The 12,981-nt window shown below is 40.9% G+C and overlaps 1 protein-coding gene across 1 annotated transcript in view; it reads right to left on the bottom strand.

The window, feature by feature from the left end:
• The window catches only part of LOC117401970 (KN motif and ankyrin repeat domain-containing protein 2), a 64,708-nt gene extending 52,057 nt beyond the window's left edge, over positions 1-12,651 (bottom strand). Inside the window, exon 1 of the mRNA XM_034002747.3 lies at positions 12,541-12,651. The gene's annotated coding sequence lies outside the window, so the exon portion shown is untranslated. The remainder of the gene's footprint in view (positions 1-12,540) is intronic.
• Between the last annotated feature and the right edge of the window lie 330 nt (positions 12,652-12,981).

The raw sequence follows: 12,981 nt of genomic DNA, 5'->3' as shown, positions 1-12,981 counted from the left end.
TTCCGAGACCCCATGACTAGTTTGATTGGGTGACTCATTCTGATGTGTGGTTATGGTGCACCCTGGGCAGAGATAATGGAATCAGCATGTCTCAGAGATCCCAACAGCATGGGCCACTGTTTAGAGCAACTGCTAGGGAGAGTTTACACAACAGGATTAGTGGGGAGGAGAGACTGACTGTTACAAAGGAGGCTGCCATCCACTGACATGTATATCTGGATTGCTGGCGTGCCTGGGTTACAGGGGCTGATGTTTGGTCTGTATATTGTAGTGGTACTGTTACTGTATCGCTTGATATTATCAGCTCCCTCTATATAATACCATCCCAAAATGAAACTGTCCATTGAGCAGTGTCTCAGAATCAGCTTGAAGCAGACAAGTTCATTTCTTTATAAAAGGGGCAGAGGCAAGTGTTTTCCCGTGGTGGTTTGAGGTAAAGAATTAGATAGTTCTTAAGAGTTAAGTTTGGGCCAGTAGTAATACCTCTAGATTCTGGTACTCTGGACAGCTTGTGATGATGCATGTGGTAAGCAAAGCTTTACCACAGTCAGATAAGCTGTTCTCTGGACACAAGTAAACATGCAAGTATAACACAAGATGTTATCGCCCAGATTCTGAAGATCTCTGAGGCTGTATTCTTTTCACAGTATGGATCACGGATTTACCCATTCCCGTGTAATATGTAGTTCCCTTTGAAAATTCCCATTTCTGAAAGAACAGTGTAGTTATGCATATCACTTAACAATAAATAAAGCGGATGTTTGCCTTATTGATGCATTACCTGTTACACTGCATTTGAACATGCAGGACTCTCCTAATGAATTTAATAACTATATTCTACAGTGATGGCCAAAAGTTTTGCATCACCCTATAGAATGAACTAATTTTGCTTCATAAAGTCAAATGAATAATGTTATGTTAACATATTGAATTACATACATTAATTACGTGACAAAAATTGAAAAATGACATTTTGAAATCTAACATGAAATACTTTCTTTTTTCTTTAATTACACAATGTTAAATAAGATATCTAAATTATGTCCAGATAGTTGTTATTTTATTTTTTTTTAAATTAATGTCTCAATCCTAACATTCAAGGTGATGAAAAAACATTTGGCCATAGCTGTATATAAAGCAAGATATCTATGTGCACAGAACATGTGTAGAACTCTACAGTGTGACGCATGTTGTTTTTCTGTTCGGTTTGTTTTCACTGCCCCTGGTACACGGCGCATGGAATTGATGACATCACTCACACATGGCACCAATTAGCTCGCTCTCGCCAGCATCTGACACACATCTGAGAGGTGGTGAGACGCAGGCTGGTTGGAAACTCCTTAAGCAGCACAGAAAACAGCGACTGAAGCAGCCAAGGAAAGATCAGACAAGCAGGGAAGCAAGCTCACATTTCATTTAAACCCTAAAGCAGCCCCGGGCTTTCCAGTGATTTTTCTAGGGCCAGCTTTATCCAGAGCAAAATTCAAACGTAGTGTAGCTAAAACTTGTGTTAGTCCTTCCAGGCAGCCTCAGCGTTATGTTTTTGAATCCCCAAGCCCTTGTGATCTTTATTAAGTTGGCAGGCGCTACAGACTGTGTTTTGTATTATTATCTGAGGATCTTTATGCGTGTTGATTGTGCTCCAATACAATAAACAAGATCAAAGCAGAAGTAAGAAATACAAAAAAACTATAAATGGTTTCCACGATCCAGTAAAACATATCATACAGATTGCCAATGCAACGCCTGCCAGTAAATCACAACCACTACCAAATGTCCCTGGTACGAAAGCTCTCATCGGATGGTCTGTGATGGCAGTGCAGAGCAACTATGAAGGTTATGCTACACAACTGTCTGTAGGGGGTAGGTGGTAGGTGGGCTCGGGGTAGGGGGGTGCCAGATGGACCGAGCTGCTGACAGGAGACCTCCTCTTAATCGCGGGGCAGGTCGTGAATGCAGAGTGGCTAAGTTAATTGTAGAACATCTGAACACATCCCTCGACTCCCAATCAATCAAAACCTTTATTTATCCAGATGAGTCAACTGAGAACAAATTCTCATTTCCAAGGACGACCTGGCAAGAGGCTGACATCACCACAGCAAACAACATCAAACACAATACATAAGGAGTAAGAAACACATAACCAATCATAGAACATAAAACTCAGCAGCAACTTAGATACAGATGTCAGTCAGCAACGAGTCGACCCTACGGCTTAAAGCAACCTCAGATATGAACCGTTCTAATTTGATCTTTTGTTGAAACTCATTCCAGAGTCGTTGGCTGCTGCAAACTGAAATGAGCGACGACCAAAAACTGTCGTTACCCTCCAGGGGAACAAGCAGTTTAATAAAATGACTGGATCTTAAGTTGTAGCACGCAGAAGAGCGCTCCAGTAAACTACGCAAGGAAGCAGTGAAAGAGAATGAGATCGCTGAAAGGACAGTCAGCACCATCTTTAGGCATAAATATCAAATTGAAAGAGTTGGAACACGTTAAACCATTTTGCTTAACTGCTTTCCCATTGCCAAAGATAAGCATGTGAAATGCAGCTGTCGGCCTCTGTGTGTGGTTTATACAGCAGTACCCTTATGATAAATGTTTACCACAGTCATTTTGCAGCTACAGTACCATGCATTTTACCATAGTTTGCCATAATATTGTGCACCACACCTCTCTGTTCTATACAATGCTTACCTATGCTTTCCGTGTGCGTATTCAAATTCTGCTTTTACTGTGGGACATTGTGTGCACAGTGTATGGATGATTGCTGCATGCGTGCATCTTTAATATAGGAAAATGTGAGACCTGCTTTGAAGGGATGGTACTACAATCAGACGGGATTTACTGGAATTATTTAGTTAACTCTGTGTACTTTTTAATAAAATGCTGGTCATCAGACTCCAGAGTGGAAGGGACAGATAGTGGGCTCAATGTTCAGCTGGTATTTAAATAGAGCTGCGAGTTTAGCACATTATTCACTTTGGTTTTTAACCAGGCTTTGACATACTGCTCTTTTGCTTTTCCATATTTTTCTGTGCTTTACTTTACTCCTCTCTGCTTTGCCATACTTGCTCTGTGCTTTACTGTACTTTTCCCCATTTTTTCTGTGCTCCTCACTGCTTTGACACACGTTGTTCTGCATTTAACACAGTTTACGTAAAGCCGCCAGAAATCCGGCCAATTTGGGGTTAAAGGAAAGGGCCTCACTCTCAGAGGTCCCTGCGGATCCCAAAAAAACCTTTGGCACTTCCTGTCGGCCCACCCTCCCCCCGAGAGCAAGCGAGAGATAAAAAAAAAAAAAAATCACATGAAAAACAACTTTCTGACCCCAGCCTGGGAGCAGCAGCAGCAGCCATTTCAGCTGAGCAAAAGATTTTCAACATTCCCAGCTCCACGTTTATTACAAGTACAGCAGCTTTTTACTTACATCCTTGTAGATGAATCCTTAGAAAAGTTTTCCACGGTAATTCAAACCTGTCATGTTGCCCATGCTTGTCCTGCGGTTATACATTTACCCTGCTCTTTACCAATGCTTTACCATGCTTTCGCTATCCTTTATTTTTTATTTAAAAAAAATTGACAATTATTTGTATTCATTTTCCAATTTTTCTCCCAATTTTTGTAATGTCCAATTAGTTATTCAACCTGGCTCACCGCTGCAAACCCCAAACTAACTCGGGAGAGATGAGCGTCCGAAATGAGTGCCATCAGCCATCCGCTTGTTTTCACTCTGCAAGCCCGCCATGCAGCTATATCACAACGTACAGCATCGGAGGACCACACAGTTCTGAATTCCGTACGGGCCGGCCTGCAGATGTCCGGCTAGCCACAGGGGTCACTGGTGTGCGGTGAGCCAAGGACTCCCCAGCTGACTCCCTACCCCACTCGGGCAGCGCTTGGCCAATTGCGTGCCGCCCCCTGGGAACTCCCGTCTACGGTTGGCAGTGCCTTAGCTTGGATTCGAACCATTGATCTCCAAGCTATAGGGCGCATCCTGCACTCCTGGTGGAGTGCCTTCACCGGATGCGCCACTTGGGACCCCGATTTCGCGATCCTTTATTACACTTTGATATGCGTTTACTATGGGAAACTTCTACATGGGAATTGCTTATGAGAAGAGACCCCATGTACAGTAGCAGTAATGATCAATAATGCAATTACCCCCACATGTCATTGCTCTCAATATGAAGAGATTTATTTAAAAATTAAATGTGATGCTCTTGTGATAAATAAATGTAACCAAATGTAATCGCAATTGGACAATAGCCAGAAATTCAAGTGCAGCACGAAACCAGGGCACAGAGTTGGAAGGTGGAGACACTTCTTTGCACAGGGGAAGTGGTGAGGGGATGGAATGTGTTACCAAGCCAATCTTGAAGACACGATTTGATAACGTTTTGAGATTAACCAGCACCGATGGGCCAGCCGTTCGTACATTTTATTGCATAGTCATGTGCATATTTATTAGAACACCTCAAGATGTGTCATTTATCTCCTTTATAGACCTACCTGCATGAAACCCTCGGTGTGAGAATTTCAATTTTTGGTCAGCAATCAGCAATACAGAAACAATAGGCACTTGTGTGTGAAAATGTTACACCCCATTTGTTCTTTAATTAGGCATCTTAAACAACTTAAAAAGTCTCATGGAATTTACCATTTGTGGCTGTGTTCCTTTTATCTTACTATTTTAAATGAATTGCACGTGTGGCCTATTTAAGTCATCAATTGAATTAGACAATCGCTAATTTGGCTATTTTGACATTTTTCCAAGATTCCAGTGGTTTGATTTCATAAGCACAGCAAATCAAAACTACAGAAGCAAGGAGGTGTTTCAATAAGTGTGCACGCTGGTGTATGTGAAAGTGTAAACGCAAATGTGCACACGGAGGCAAAGGCAGCTGGAAGGGAGAGTGTAATCTTCCTCGTGATCTAAGGATTCCTGTTTTATATAGTCTGTTTCTATCAGTTATGGACTGTATCCTGTCTGCCTATTTAACATGTCATATATTTAATTACAAATGCGTCTCTGTGAAGATGCAGCACTCCTGGATCAAAAGCTCCCGATGCATTTTTTATTATTATTAATATTATTTATTTAAAGTTTTGACACCTGCTTACATGATCTCTGCACTTTTCAAGTAGTCCGGCAGACGGTATAGGCCACTTGGGTAGACGGCACCAGCAACCGGAGCTAAAGATAGAGCGTAGGTAGCTTTAAATGATCTGGTTCCCTCGGCTGCACAGCGTTTTGTAAAGAGATTCTATTCTAATAGGTGCTCTGCGAATGCAAGTTGAATTGTGTGATCTAAGAGAGCACAGTGGACAAAATGTACTTGAAAATAGTTTGGGATTTCATGCATCCCTGGGTTCCAGTACATTAGAAAGTTTACGAATGGGAATCTAAGCTTGTCCGGTTCCTAGTAGCCGACTGCCCTCAAAACTGTCAAGTCCCATCTTCAAGGATCTCAGTGAGTCAGCATCAACAACGTGGCTAGGCAACCCATTCCATTTGTATTTATGTATGTATTTATTTGACAGGGACAGCGGACAGTTTTTAACATCTATGACGTGTCATAAGATGCATTGCACCCAGATTTAGCGGAGCTCATTTTCATTGGCATACCCTCACTGTGTGAAGAAGTGTCTCCTACCCTCTGTCGCAGGCAGCAGTGTGGAGTAGTGGTTAGGGCTCTGGACTCATGACCCTCTGACCTGAGGGTCATGGGTTCAATCCCCGGTGGAGGACACTGCTGCTGTACCCTTGAGCAAGTTACTTTACCTAGATTGCTCCAGTAATGTAGTAAAAACCCAACTGTATAAATGGGTAATTGTATGTAAAAAATGTAATTGTATGCAAAAATAATGTGATGTTACAATTGTAAGTCGTCCTGGTAAGGGTGTCTGCTAAGAAATAAATTATGAGTCTGTCTCCCTTTATTTCCAGCAGTGTCCTGGTTTCTGTGCTGCATGTAATGGTTAGTGTTAACTTTGTCAACTCCCCTTTAAGATTTTAAAGACAATCAAGTCCTCCCTAATTCTTTGTTCTTGCTAAAGAAGAGTTAGGTCCCTCAGCCTGTACCCTGCGAACGATGGATTCAGCTGGGTGTTCTTCACATCACGAGACTATAGATCATGCAAAGGAAGTATCGCCATTCACTTCTGCAGCTACAACAAAAAGTTTTGCATCACTTAGAATTTTAGGATTGAGACATAATTTAAAAAAACTACTGTATATGAACATAATTCAGATCTTTTATTTAGCATCATGTAATCAAAGAAACTACAAAATGATATTGCAAAAGTCTACCGGAAGCCATAATAGTAGTACAGTATTTCATGTTAGATTTCAAAATGTCACATTTTTCAATTTTTGTCACTTTTTCATGAAGTATATGGAAAACTATAAAGCAGTATATAGTTCAATATGTTAACGTAACATTATTCAGCTGGTTTCATTCGACTTTGTGTTCTAGGATGATGCAAAACGTTTGGCCATAGCTGTGCACACTGAACAGTTTCACATCTAAAAGAAACGTTGTCAGTCTAATAACACAACATTTGTGTTGAAGCTACAGTACCCGTTCTCAAGCTGGCTCATGCCGTGCCAGTGTTGCTGGGCTGTAGAGCTGTGCTGCTCACAGCTCACATGATAAGTGAGCAACACCTCCCTTTGACCTTTCCATTTCAGTCACTTTCTATTTCCTCGCTAGTCTGACTCGCTAATCTGCATTCAAAATCCTGCTGAGTTCATTAACACGCTGTTGAGAGTGACAAGATCCCAGACACAAAGTGACGGGCCAAGGCTCCGAAGCCCTTGACCTGCAGACAAGAAAAAACAAATCAAAACAGCAACATGCTGCTGAGAACGAATCTGAATGCACACTGACAGGAGCAGGAGGGGTAAGCTTGTGTCTCACACTGACACAACTACCTGGAACTAATGTGTGGAAGCATGAAGGAAACTGATACAGATAGATTCTATTTTAAAATGGAACATGATTGCCTTTCACCCCTTGGTCTCTGTAAGTTGCTTTGGATAAAAGCATCTGCTAAATGACTAGTATTATTATTTTATTAATAATAATAATAATAATAATAATAATAATAATAATAATAATAATAATAATAATAATAATAATAATAATAATAATAATAATAATAATAATGTCATTGACATGACATTGAAAAGAATACAGTGCCATCCCTGTACCTTCAAACTCTGCCTACATAAATGACATTCTGTGCAGTATGTGGTTTAGTATTCAGAATTAGTTATCTCTGTATTGGTTAGTCTGCTGTCATGCTATTATTAAGCTGTTTCAAAAAAGTGTAACATAACGTTTAAAAGACAAGTACAGGGTGCATGTATTTAGGAGGTAACTGTCTTCTGAATGATACAATCCAAGACAGAGTCAAGGTTTTTATAATAGGGAGGTAGGTGGCTGTCTCAGAATGTATTTTACATGTGTATGTACTGTATAGTCCCTTCAGTCACTGTGCGCATAATTGTTCCACATTAAGTTTCCTAGCTCTGTATCTATTATATAACCCATATATGTTGTTTTTTTTCAAAGTTATGGCAGGGCAACTTCTCGAACTCCGCAGAGTTCACACAAACCTGTTTTAAAATTTCTATAAATTAAATTGAGCATTCATGACCGAAGGGGATATAGTTTGTAGTGTTTCGTTCTTTAATTTTTTTTTCAAAAATCCTGGATTTTAACACCAGACCAACTAAGAGCTCCTCCTAATGCAATCGAATCAGTCATTCGGCTCAGTGATAAGCTGCTGTTGCTGTGCTGTCAATGGACCCTCTGTGACGTTTGTTTATCCATGTCGTGTTACCGCAGGATAACAGAATTGGAATCACATTGAAAGTGAAGGGCAGAGGTAACCCGTTTCTCTTCCTTACAGTTCAATACAATCCATCCAATGTCTGGAAAGGACAGCTGGAAACAGAGAACTCCTTTCTCCACAACTTCAAACGCTTGCCTTGAGGTGAAACCTATGAGAAACCGAAGCGAAGCAGACAAATGTTCCGACTCGAGCCTTCAGCAGAGTTTCTAATCGGTTTCAGGGGAACCAGGCTCCTGGAATCCTGTGCATGCTGCTGCTGCAGTGAGCAGAGGAGTAAACAAGCCCAGAGCCTAATAAAACACACCGAAATAGCTTCTCCCTGTTCCCCCGGATAATATACGATGTCATTAGAGGGAGATTTTCCACTCAGACGGCCACAGCGCATTCCTGAACTCCACAGTTGTAATGCCTTTTAAACAACCGTTGATTAGCACTGGGTCAGCCAGCACTGTAGTCCGAAATCTGCCGGAGCGCCGCTAAAATATCGATTTTCTTACACAAGAATTCTTATTATACGAATTCCCATTTTATGTGTTAAATTAGTGATTTCCATTACATGAGAGTAGATGCTAAAACTTCATGCTGATTTGAACTCGGCTCTCGCCAAGATAAGCACTAACTAAGACGTAGCTTTACAGTAAACTAATGTGATCCATCTGTGTCTCCATCCATTTGTGTTTCCTTCCATATGATGATGTAGATATCCTTCTGTCTGGTGTTGATGGCTGAAGTGTAATGCTGGCTCCAGGGATCAGCTTATTGCCTCGCTAGTGCATCAGCACACACAACGGCTGCGATGCTGGCTCCGGGGATCAACCACAGTGCGGTCTCCCCAGCGCATCAGCATGACAACCGTCTGGATTGAGCTGAGTAGGGAACATCTCTGGGGTCTTCAAGTGGGCACCTTCCATCCTCTGTGTTTCGTCGACTAGCCCACGACCCCTCAAGAGGGCTCGACAGTGATGCTGGCGTCCCAGCATCACCCCCCTCCGTCCCCCACTCAACTCAGCCCAGCTTACTTACCCGTACATCAGCATTTCTTTCTTTCTATTGAATCTTTCCATCTCAACCACAACCAGTTGCTACTCCTGTCTGCTGCTTCAGATAAGTACCTGACTGGGGTATTAACTTTTATAAGTTAATACATTGTGTGTAGCCAGTCGCTTATTGCTATGAGATGTCTTTGAATGCAGTTTGATTATAAATCACAAAAACAAAGTGCTGAACTCACAAACTACTATAAAACATAAAAGGCTTCTTGTTTTTTAAACTTTAGAATTTGATATCTACTGTATAAACAGGTAAGACGCACTGGAGACTTGACAAACCCTGACCAGTAATTGGATGATTTCTCATAAGCCATGTATATAAAGCAGATTGTCCCTGCCTTCCTGTTAAAGAAACCAAGCAGATTAGTAAAACTTGGAAAAAATATTCGGACTTCTTGAGCAACTGCTCTCTGACCGCTTGGAGGTGCCCCCCCACCCCCTTTCTCTCTGTGTGTATCTGTCTGTTTTTATACCAGTAGACAACATTAGCACCGTATTCCAGACAGCTTGTAATTATCAGTGATGCAACACCACCGATGCTTTCCTTTCCCTCCGGTGGAGATCCTTCCAAGTTTTCTGTCATACGTGAAGCAGTAAAAGTAGTTTAATAGAAGAACATCTATTTAATCCGACACTTGTACCTGCAGTGTGAAATGTGCTGGGCCAACTCCTTTACCTCCAAATGCGCGATAATGGTGCCTTTAAAAACACTGCAGGTGATGCACGCCCGTTTAACCTGCAACCACACGGTACACCCCTGTGCAACAGGTATTACCGCCCCCAGCTGCACTCCCTTTAAGTGGTGTCGGTAGGACCCTAAATACCGGATACAAAGTGAAAAGTTGGGAAAACAAACAATCTACGGGCAAAAACTGACTTGCAAGAAAGTTAGGCTTCTGAGAGGTAGGGATTTTTTTTTTATGAAGTTACTACTTTACTTTGTACAGAACTATTCTGTGTGGCAGACTTGACGTCATTGTTGGTGTGCCGTTGTGAACAGACACCTGTGTCAGTAATAGTGGAAGGTGGGGGTTGATGTCACTGTTTTAATTGAAGCGGTGGACGAAACACAGACATCTGCTTGACTTCTCAATCTTCCATGTGTTTTTTTTTTCATTTTTCATATAAGAAACGCAGGGGGGAGGGGGTTACACGCAGCCGCGGTCGATCAGATTACACCGAGCAGCGATGCACATATTATATAAACAAGCGACTCGGCAGTGCTCAAGCGCGCATCCCTAGAGTCTCGCTGCAACAGTCACAGAGCTCTGGGCTCAGATTTCTAATAGAAGAGTCATTATTTCTAGTGGGCAAGATCTACATAGATATTCATACTCGAGTCAGAAGCATACCTTTCTTGCAGTAAATCGACTCCATTCAGAACAGTTCATCTAAAATTCCGTGCTTTTTTGCACGTTGCAATAGAACACAGACCATTCAGCTGCACTGCATTCCAGACAGTCTATGCAATCCATTTATAATACACCCCCAAACCCCCAACCCAGCAGACTGTACCAGAAAACGCACTGTTTTAGGGCAAGTTTCCTATTCGAGCTAGCAAGAAATAGGGCGGTTGCACTGTATGGAGCAGTTTCTTACAAGTTGTATACAGGACAGGGTCTGCTAGGTTCTGACAGGACAAGTTCAGTCGACAGAGGCACAAAACAAACGGAGATTTAAAAATCTGATTTAAAAAATATATAAAAGACGACGTGAGAAAATATGTACGTGCAATGAGAAACCCACAACTAAACAGCAACAAGAATAGCAATACAGTAATAACAATGATCAATATAATTGTGAACTAATATAGAAATGCTAAACATACATGTGCTGTCTAATTCCAGATTAAAACCAGCGTTCTAAATGAAATTCCACAAGAACATTCCATCAGCATCACATTCCAGACTCCTAATTGGGAATGCGAATCTCAAAGCAACATTCCAGATCGAACTTTTATTTTACTCGTGTTCTGTGGTAAGTGAAGTGGAACTTCAATGATGTTTTGTTGTCGCGTCCTGTTGTGTTCAGAAAAAGGGCGTACACTACAGTTTGAATTCAACTTTTATCGCAGACAGGAAAATGCTGAATGCTAAAAATAAATCTTGATGATGATACGGTAATAATAATAATAATAAATACATTTGTATTTAACTGTAATACAGTTAATTTTGCAAATAAACTATTCATGTGTGTATGGTAACGTAATTATGTGTGCCTTTATATCGTGTGCCGCATTTCAATTGCCATTGAAGAGGAAGGGGGCGTCGGTCAATGCGTCCCAAATATATTTATTTTTTGTATCAGGATATGTTTTCATAGCTTGTGACTAATTGCAAACATGAATCACAAATCTCACGTCACGGCGGAGTATTAAAAAAAAAGAGGTCCCAGAACGGAATGGAGAGAAGCGGCGGAGCAGTGAATGAAAAGGCAATCGGAGTTAATGACAAACACATGTTAGTTCAATAAGAGGAGAGGGGGAGAGGGGGAGAGGGGGGAGAGGGAGAGACCCCCAACCGACCCACCCTCTACTCAGCAACAAGCAGTAAAGCTGTATAGTCGCAAGTTGCGCTGTGTCTATGAAAACGCCTTTTTTCTCTCTCTCTCTCTCTCGCTCTTTCTTTCTCTGTGAAGAAACAGAAGTATCTAGTTTCATGTTATTATTGTGCCTGACCCGTCCGCAGACCGATCCGCAATGTGGACATGCAGTACGGCTGTAGGCTGTGTTTATTATGAGGCTATTAGAAAGACATGCGTATCACATTAACAACACAAACACACAGCGCTGTTTACCCTAGGCAGTGGTGGAAAAGTTTTGCTTCTCGCATTATCCCCATTGCCTGCAACTTTTTCATAAAAGTGCATTAAAAACACGCGAATTAGACCAACAAATAAATAAATAAATATATCAAACGTAATAATGAAAGACTTTAAAAGAAAATACAAACTTTATTTAAAATGAAGACTAACATACTGCTGCGTTTTCCTCAATAATAATAATAATAATAATAATAATAATAATAATAATAATAATAATAATAATAATAATACAGCTCAATCGGATACAATAATAAAGTGTAGTCTTTTACTGCATGAAATGTAAACAGCAAAGCAACGAGAATTAAAAACCGCACGATAAAGAAACCGATTATCTACTTGACAAAACCGTCAGACAAAACCAGTCAACGCATTTAAAAAAAGGATTAATTAATATACGGTACAAACAAAAATGGACATTTACAATAGTTTTAACCTGAACGTGTGTTTTTAAAAAGTATTCCAACAAACCAGAATAAAACATTTAAACATGATTCATTTTAGCATGAAATGATGATGGATATATATTAATCGAGTGGTTAAGTATCTAAATATGATCTAAACTCCATATTTAGAGGGAGACTGAAAACTAGCGACGTGTTTCCCAAACTTTGCGAGGCGCCTTTAAAAAGAAATCCATACCGTTATAATGCATCAGCTAGACCACTGTTCTGTATATGTCGCTGAAAACAGAATAATAAGCGAGCATATACAGTAATAAGAGCAAATGAAAGTTAAGTTCTGCGCATTGAGTCTTTTCTCATCTTACTGTTTAACAGAGTTCGGTGCAATGGTAGGTTTTGCTTACCTTCGCTCTCGCTGTCCAGACAGTCGATCCTACACCGCCCTGGCTCCGCTTCAAGCCGGACCCGCACTGACAGGGGGCTCCTGCACACTCCGAGACCCGACAGAGCCCAGTCGCCTCCCATTGCCTGGTTCTTAAAAGGGCAACGCCAGCGCCGGCGCGACTCGAGAGAGGAACAAGCGCACAAAAACAGACGGGGGTTTAAAGACGCACTAGTCTAGAAACATTCAGAAGAATGACTTCTTATAAAATTCTACACTCTACGGTCATATTTTGCTTTGTTTGGCATCCTTTTGGTTAATCTGATACATGTATTTATGCATATAATTGTATTTTTTCTAACATCAAACTTATTTTGTTCAATTTGACACCCTACATATATGAATGTGTGTGTGTGTGTGTAGATATTTTTCATTCTATTTTATGTCTTTAAAGCAAATTTCG

This window comes from Acipenser ruthenus, chromosome 36, assembly GCF_902713425.1.
Source record: "Acipenser ruthenus chromosome 36, fAciRut3.2 maternal haplotype, whole genome shotgun sequence".
NCBI lineage: Eukaryota > Metazoa > Chordata > Actinopteri > Acipenseriformes > Acipenseridae > Acipenser > Acipenser ruthenus.
The sequence above is the reverse complement of the archived record's forward strand: the minus strand, read 5'-3'. Positions and strand labels throughout refer to the sequence as shown.